This window comes from Hakea prostrata, chromosome 8 (assembly GCF_041222555.1).
Source record: "Hakea prostrata isolate BN-2017 chromosome 8, UWA_Hpros_2, whole genome shotgun sequence".
In the NCBI taxonomy this organism is placed as follows: domain Eukaryota; kingdom Viridiplantae; phylum Streptophyta; class Magnoliopsida; order Proteales; family Proteaceae; genus Hakea; species Hakea prostrata.
This window is the reverse complement of record NC_142607.1, coordinates 35,586,183-35,595,345: the sequence shown is the minus strand read 5'-3', so window position 1 is coordinate 35,595,345 and position 9,163 is coordinate 35,586,183. Positions and strand designations below refer to the sequence as shown.

At 36.9% G+C, this 9,163-nt stretch overlaps 1 pseudogene; it reads left to right on the top strand.

Moving 5' to 3' along the window:
* The first annotated feature begins 6,582 nt into the window (after positions 1-6,582).
* Positions 6,583-8,397, top strand: LOC149007677 (pentatricopeptide repeat-containing protein At2g13600 pseudogene; annotated as a pseudogene).
* Positions 8,398-9,163: the final 766 nt, after the last annotated feature.

Here is a 9,163-nt window from a genome sequence, read left to right as displayed (position 1 = left end):
ACCTTGGCATTGGTCTTCTAGCCTTGATTTTTGTGTCTGCCAAAATTGCCCTTAACCCATTTGGGTTGGCTTTCTCTCTTTTTTCAAGATCATTTATGGTGGTCGGGTCATCTCCTTCATTATTTGCGTCCATGGGTTCAATTTTATACATGGGCTCGACTCGGATGGTCCACAACTACCTTCTACTAGTACTTTAGGTTCCTAGACATGAAATAAAGGGTTATCAGGTTATAATTCTTAGGGATTTCATAGCCTTAATTTTGGAAGTTCTCTTCTATGGCCAACCCTAAGTTCAATTGTAATGAAACTTCATTCATTCGCTCTTGAGAAAAGCTAGGTGTAGGGAATTCATAAGCTACTCCAATTCTTCTCACATTGATTTAATAGATCTCCATAGGTTTCCTAAAAACTGCAAATTCCATGACTGAAACATGAACCTACAATTTTGTTGTTTCTTCATTAAATGATGGCTACTTGAACCAACAATTAGAATGGACCAAGCTTTAGATGCCACATTCAGTATCTTCATTAATTAGTGATCAACGAGATTATCTATCACACCCCACCGACCGGTCTCGGTCCCACCCGACAACACGTGGGGGTGATCCATTACAGGATCTATAGTTTTATCATCAATAACAATAAATGCAAGTAATAGCAATCAAGAGCTAGAGTAAGTTCAATTAATTAATCAAAAGGATTATAGGAGTCCAAAATACTTCAAGAATGAATCAAAGAAAGAATCGAAGTAATTAAGTTTCAAAAGTTTGTCAAGTTTAGTGGAAGCAATAAATAAATCTAGAACAGTTTTATTCCTGTAATTCGCTCTTAGGCTATAGTTTTAGCTTCAATCTTAGCAATATGGGGAGCTATCCAACTATGCTCTATAGACTTCTCAAAATGCCGAGTGAACTATCTGCTTCTGCCATCAATGGGTGCTATAAGCGCACTCCAAGCATCCATAGGAGGCTTTTGTCACCCACTGACTGTACCACATTCTCTTCACAGGAGTTTCTCCAGTCATACGAAACTTCTCCTGATTCGGAATACCATCTGTACAATATATTTTAACATACAAAGAAAGAAATGAGTTATGACGAACTCAATAAGGATAACACATCTCACATATATATGACAATATATCCAAGTAAGGATATATGTAATAAATGATATGCAAGTATATAAATGCCACTAAGATCTAACTATGCAAGTCTCTAGACAGTTGACATGCTTTAAGATATAACACCATCCCTCTTCTGGGTAGGTCTAGTCACTCTGGTCCCTCATGAACTGGTTACCTCTATTGGAATCTCGGGTAAAGGGCTTCAATCCTTGTCAATCAACCATGGCTGGGGTTTAGGTCAACCTCTCTTACCACGACCATTGGCATGAGTACTGGTGCATGTCGGGGTTTTCTAATCCAATGCAAGGTCATACAATGACATACTACATGTAGTCCAGATACTTCCCCATATGGCACCAACCAACTCGATTCAGTATCCTTCTCTACCTAGGAATAAGAACCCTCATGGACTGGCTACCGCTGTTGGACTCCACTCCCTAACCCTTTGGTCATCCACATATTATTGGGGTGGATGCTCTCATGACCCCTCCCAACTCCCTGCCACTCCTTGGATGTCCATAAGCCCAAATCCTAACATATGCAACCTTACCAATGTATGATCAACAGTGGACCAATGAATTTCCGCACGGACTGGTTACCGTTGTATGATGAAACAGAGTCACGCTACTATTATCACAGGTCATTCGGCTTCAATTCCCCTACCGAAAGGGTAGTAGCATGTAAGGGTACCTAACCATGCAATCTAGACTCCCTAGGTATGTCATCCAGCAATCATGATAGTGCTAGGGACATCAGAAACCATGTATCCCATACCACAGCCCTCTGATATCCCAAGCAATGGATACCCTTCCGTCACAACTATATCACATCATCAACCATTATAACATAATCATTCATTCTATTATCACAAAGTGATAATATATATATATATATTGGGAAGATCTATATCAGAATTTCATCCTTAAGGAGCCTACAACACAAACACGAAACAACAACCTACAATTCTAAAGATTCAATATTCAAATCATCTCCTTTGATTAGATCTATCCTTTATTCAATGCTAGGATTTGTTTTCGGACAGAATCTAATCAAATTCATTGATGGGGAATAGAATCAATACAATTAACTGAATCCAGAGGGAAAAAGATCCACATCATTCCAAGAGATGAGGAAAGAAAATAGAGAGTGTGGGGATCACTTACCTCTACTAGATTCGCAAAACGGACGAAGGATTGGATCTACTTCGCAAACCATGCTTCTCTCACCTTCCAGCACGTGTTCTCTACCTCCTAACCATCCACAATAGCAATCCCAAATAGAAGAATGAGTAAAAAGGTCGGGGTTTGCTATATATATGGAACTGGGGGCAATTTAGGGTAAAAATCTCATAATCAGACCTGGCAGTTTATTGGCCAATCAACCGCCTTAAGCAACCACCCCCTAGTACTTTCCAATGCTTGGATGCTTTGCTCAAGGGGTTGATCCCCAACTGAACCTAACCCTATATAACATGTAGGAGTGATCTTACATTGATTCCGGACATCTTCAAATGCCTGTTGACTCCGATTGGAAATCCATTTCCCCTGTAAGGCAGGTTCTTCATCAAGAGAATCCAAATCCATGGACTCAGAATATGAATCATGAACTTCAATTTAGATACTCTACAACTTATTTCGACTTAACCTTCAGTTTACCAGACCAGCAACACGGATTCTGGGTTAGAATTACAGGGGTTGTTACATTATCACTCTACTACCTAATTGGTTTATATCCATACATTATCATTACATACTGACATAAGAACCACAAGACTAGTTAAGTAGCAAAAAAATGTATCATTCTCCTCAAATTGTCTCTATTTTTTCTATACAATGATATGCTTCCTTCAAAGGCTGGAATTACATATTGATAATTAATGAAGGAAAAAATCATACCAATTAGAAAAAAATTCCATAATATTTTCGATAAGGACCCCCTCCTTTTTTAAATTTTATCATTAATATCATTTTTTTAACTTACAGGACATCGAATCAAATAAGCACCAACACAAGAGGTCTTTGGTGCTGTTCTATTCAAATTCGACTTCTCCAAACAAACCAAGGTTGAACCTTAGAATTTAGTTTAGCACCTGACATGAGAACAAACATTGAGATGGCCGACTATGTTGGTTAGGTAACCACCTCTGACAATCAAATCAGTAAATTGAATGCAGTGTCGTCTCCAAACAGGTGGGGGTCCAAAGGGCTTAGAATTGAGGAGTTGCAGAGCAAAAGAAAAGAATAAGGAAATTGGCATATATAAGATGCGATAAGCATAATTCTGTTTTGTTCAATTACTTTTGATTGGGGTAGGTGTGTGGTTTATATGGAGTAACCTGTCGTTATATGTCTGCAAGATATTCCCACACTGGCTTTGATTCTCTCTTCGCTTGACACATAGGACTCCAATTGGCGTAAGTCTCAGCCTAATATTTAGTTTCCATAATTGCTTTTTTGATTCCTTAATGGATGCATTATTTGATTTGATATCAAATATCTTGCTTAAATATGACATGATTGTCGAATCCAAATCCTTTCCAACTATAATTTTGGAGATCCTAAACAATGATCTTCCTGAGTTTCTCCTGTCATTGGGTTAGACTAATCCCGACCTATTGTCCCATGTTGTTATTAAACCATCTTGAAGGCATAGGGTCGAACCCCTTAATCAACTTGAATTCCTCAATCAAAAATCATGAACCACCGGTTGAAACTATGTTGAAAATTATATGTGTACTAATAAAATGAGTTAATGACCATACACATTTAGGCAATAACAACCACAAACTTTATTACCACTTCAACGGTGCATTCATTATCAAATATGAATTTGGTGATTACTTGCAATCAATAAATACTTTCTTAGCCATATATAATATCTCTGGTGACTTTCATGAATTAAAAGAAAATAAAAAATAAAAAACTTATGTTTGCAAGAATTTTTTTTTTTTTTAAATGAGGATTGGTGAGTGGAAGTAACGTATGAATTCAAATAGAAAATGACTGACGAGAATAAGAAACAATGGGTGTGTTCAATTATTGAGAAAAACAAATGTCCAAAATGCCAGGGGAGACTAAGGAGAGGGAGAAAAATGAAATGCGTGTTTGATTAATAGACTCAAGCTCATTATCTGAGAGCGACTCATCCAATGGTCTCCCTTATCTTGTAGCTTTCATCGAAATTCCTTTCAGGTATCTGATGATGGTTTTTTATGTAAAAATTTATCAGTAATTCCTATTGGTGTAGTGTGATTAAATAATTATATTTTTATCTAGCGAACTTTTAACTTACATGTAATCTCTTTGTTTTCCAAATAATTGATATTTAGTCCGGTTAGAATTATAATTTTGTTAATCATATTATCCTTAATTAAGATAAACTTATTTTGTTAAAAATAATTTTTTATTGATTTTAAAAAAGAAAATAAAAATCCGTCCATCCAGATTAAATCTTGTTTTCGTCATGTTTCCCCTCATTCTGTCTCCCTTCCATAGTTTAAAAGAGCTAATTAACTCTAATGAAAGCAATTGGTCTTTGTGCAATCATTTGTTTACTCTTAATAAATTACAAGAGATAAGGGTAAGTTTGACGCTGCCACCTAGGACCTGCCCTAGTCCATACTAAGCTAAAATTAAGTTTGGACTCACAAATCTAGCCTTGAGGGGGTAAGTTAAGGCTAGGCTAACCTAACTAAGGTCGGCCTGATTGGGTTGAAGATCAGATTAGGGCTAAGTGTTCGACTAAAGCCAACCTGTTGGTGGCCCTAATTAGGTTTAGGGTTGAGAGTTTGACTAGATTTTGCACACATTGATGGTCCTAATTAGGGTCAGGGATAGGTATTTGACTATGATCAGCCCACAATGGTGGCCTTGGTTAGGGTTAAGTTGAGTGTTTGAGTAGAGCTGACCTAACCCTACCACCTTATAAGTTATTTTTGGCAAAAATATAGCTACAATATGGAATTATGCATTGTTACATCATTTTGTGGTTAGGGAAAAGTCAGCGCCAAGATTAGGGTTAGGTATTTAATCTAGTCTAATCCGGTCTTATATGGTTAGGTCTAGGACCGAACTAAGATATTCAAGTTCAAGGTCAATGTTTGAAGGATAAATATCACTTGCCTCCCTTCTTAGTTGGACAAATAGCATTTACACTCCTTCTTAGTTGGATAATATCACTTTCCTCCCCTCTTACCTAGCAAATATATCAAACACCTCCCCTCTGTTAACTTTTTCGGTTAAATTTAACTTTTATCGTTAAATTTTTTTCTAAAACCCCAAACTACCATTGGCTAAAAATATTTTTTTTAGTTTAAACCCTAAATTACCGTAATTACCCTAGCAATTAAAATACTAAATTATCTTCAATTAAAATAATTATTTAAAACCAAAACACCATAATTAAAACCCAAATTATCTTTAATTATTAAAAGCCCAACATACCCTTTTTTTTATCAAACAATTAAAAAAATAAATATTAGTTGATATCTAAATGCAATTTAAATTGAGACATCTTGGCCCAAAACACCCTCAATTGATGTTATGTTTAAGACTCAAAACACTCTTAATTGACTTTGATTATTTAATTTAAACATTAAAAAAAGGGGTATGTTGAGATTTTAATAATTAAAGATAATTTGGGTTTTAAGTATGGTATTTTGGATTTTAACAATTATTTTAATTGAGGATAATTTAATATTTTAGTTGCTAGGGTGATTACGATAATTTAGGGTTTAAACTAAAAAAATGTTTTCAGCCAAGGGTAGTTTGGGTTTTTAAAAAAATATTTAACCGTAAAAGTTAAATTTAAACTAAGTTTACAGAGGAGAGATGTTTAATATATTTGCTAGGTAAGAGGGGAGGTAAGTGACATTATCCAACTAATAGGGGGTCCAAGTGTTATTTGTTCAGCTAAGAGGGGTGGTAAGTGATAAATTACCCATTTTTGAAAATACCCAGCAGAACCTAACTTCGTTGCAGCCTTAACAAGGAAGGTCTTGTTCCATAGTAGATTTCATTCTAATGCCATTAAGATTAGATTTGTATCAATAACCTTATTGGATTCAAATAGAAGATTAACCGTTCCAATTCTAGCTGTTCTAACTTCCAACTAAATCTAAGACATATATTCCCAAAGCTTTTCAAATAATATAGAAAGTGGTTCAATTTTGATTTCTACTCTTCACACTTGAACCGAATGAAAATCAAAAAATAAACCAAAACCGAATCCAATTTAATAATCTTAACCCGGAGTTTAGACTCCAGCGCTACTGATTGGAAACGAAAGTTTTCTAGCGGGCCTTAGTGTCACCAACCCAAACAACCACATCAATAGGCCCAATATAGCATAGGTGGAGAAATCAATTAAATCCACCGGTTTGCTGCAAATCGACTCGCTTTTACTAAAGGTGGAACGAAAGGTTTCACTTGGCTCTTTTTGCAGTAAACTCTTATTTATACATGCTCAAAGCTCAAGCACTCCATGCATCTCTTTTGAAATCAGGTCTCCAAAACCATGTTTACCGCTGCAACCTTCTTCTGCAAGCTTATTCCGAAGCTGGTGCTCTCTCTGAAGCAAACAAGCTCCTTTGCCACATGCCTCAACCCAACCCTGTATCTTACAACACTCTCTTATCAGGTTATATCAAATCTCAGCAAATTGATGAAGCCCTCAAACTCTTCTCAACCACACCCCAACCTGACTGTAGATCATGGAATATCATCATCTCTGGTTGTATCCAAAACCAAAGAACTGAGGAAGCCATTACCCATTTCGTCAAAATGCATTGTAGCTCCACTAGGCCTGATAATTTCACTTTTACAATTGTAATCCCATGTTGTGATGTGGGTATTGGGCGGCAGGTTCATGCTCAGATTCTTGAGTTTGGTTGGTGTTCTGATGTTTTTGTTGGCACTAATCTTCTTAGAATGTACACAGATGCGGGAGAATTGGAGAATGCAAAGAAAGTGTTTGATGAAATGCCTAATAGAGATTTGGTCTCATGGAATACTTTGCTTTATAGTTATTCTAAACTTGGAATGGGTGAGATTAGTTTAAAGTTGTTTCAACAACTTATTTCAGATGGGGTTCAAGCTGATGAGTTTACATATTCAATAATTTTGAATGAATTTGCATATCGCTTGCGAGTTTTTGAAGCAAGGCAGTTGCATTCATTGATTATTCAATCTGGGTTTGCTTTTGATATCTTCACTAACAATGCATTGGTGAACTTGTACTCCAAGTGTGGATTTATTGCTTCCGCCACCCAGTTATTTGAGGAGATGCCGGTGCAGGACGTGGTTTCTTGGACTGCAATGATTGTTGGGCTTTTACAAAGTGGACACCAGGAGGATGCGATATCATTGTTTGATAAAATGCGATCAACTGATGTGAAGCCTAATTCTTTCACTTTTGGTGGCATCCTTAGTGCTTGTGCAAGCACAAGTGCATTTGCAAGGGGAAGAAAATTTCATGGCCTTGCTTTGATGTTAGGTTTGGATACTGATATGGTTGTTGGAAGTGCAATCGTAGATATGTACTCGAAGTGTGGTGAGATGGATGATGCATTGAGTGTCTTTCGAAGCATGCCTAAAATGGATATTGTTCTGTGGAATGGAATTGTATGTGGATATGCACAGAATGGTGAAGGCAAGAAAGCTTTAGACCTATTTCATGAGTTGGTGCAGTCAAGGTCAATAGCCGTTGTGCCAAACCATATCACCTTCATTGGTGTTTTAAGTGCATGTAGTCACAGTGGTTTAGTGAGTGAAGGTTGTTTATACTTCAATGACATGATTCACAGATACCTGATCAAGCCCACAGTTGAGCATTATACCTGCGTGGTTGATATATTGGCACGGGCTGGAATGTTACAAGATGCTGAATCTCTTATTATGGCTTTGCCCTTCAAGCCTGATTCTGTAATATGGGGTGCACTGCTCGGGGCTTGCAGATTGTATGGAAACACAGAGATGGCGAGACGAGTTGCAAAGCGACTTTATGTGGATGAACCTGAGAATTCTTCAAATTATATTCTTCTTGCCAATGCACATACAGCTATTGGGGAGTGGAATGATGCACTGGAAGTTAGGGAAGTTATGGATGCAACAGGAGCTCAAAAGATGGCTGGTTGTAGTTGGATTGAAATTCATAATAATATGCATTCCTTCGTTGCAGGTGACAAGAGTCATCCACAAAATGTCTTGATTTATGAGGTTTTACATAGACTATGTGAGCAAATGGAGGAAGGATATGAGATTATGATAAAAAGTTGAATGATTCGTTGCACTGATTGATGATTGTAAAGCATAGAATAGAAATAGAAGGATTCATTGAATTGACCATATTGAAACATAATAGCTTCTGTAAAAAACTGAGCTTGAACTTTCAGATAATGGTGCCAGATTGTGTGGAGACTCGTCACTTTGGAGTGGGATATCTTTCTTCTACTGATGGTTCTATTCAATGTAATACCCAATAAAGGTGGGGAGACCAATCTTTATTAGAAACCCGAAAAATTAGATGTGAGCAAGTCTACTGTTCTAGAGTGAGTACAGTGTAGAGTTGAGAGATCCCAAACTGAATTAGCAAATTGAATAGGCTTGGAGTCTGGCCAATTCAAATTGATCCAGGTCTCTTTTTTATTGAAGGTTTGGGTTTTTTCACTAGGCATGGGGACTACCATTTGATTGGAATGCAAAATTTATTTTTTGAAAGGAGTCAAGCTAGCTTCAATAATCTTTGAAGTATAATGCTTTACTATTTGTCACTTGACAGTATATGGATTAGGCCATGTGATACATGACACTATATACATTCCGATGATCAAACTTTTGGTCCAAAATAAGTGGAAAGTGATCTATCTCTTAAATGCTCTTATATGTGTTCTTATTGGTCACTATGCTGGAGCAATTACTCCACCATTAATCAACGTTCACTTGCCGAAAGAGTCAAGACCTTCTACTCCATGATCATGCTCCCTTCACACTCTTCCTGCACTTTGTTTAGGAGTCCGGAGATCTTCTTCCCTAACGTGTGGAG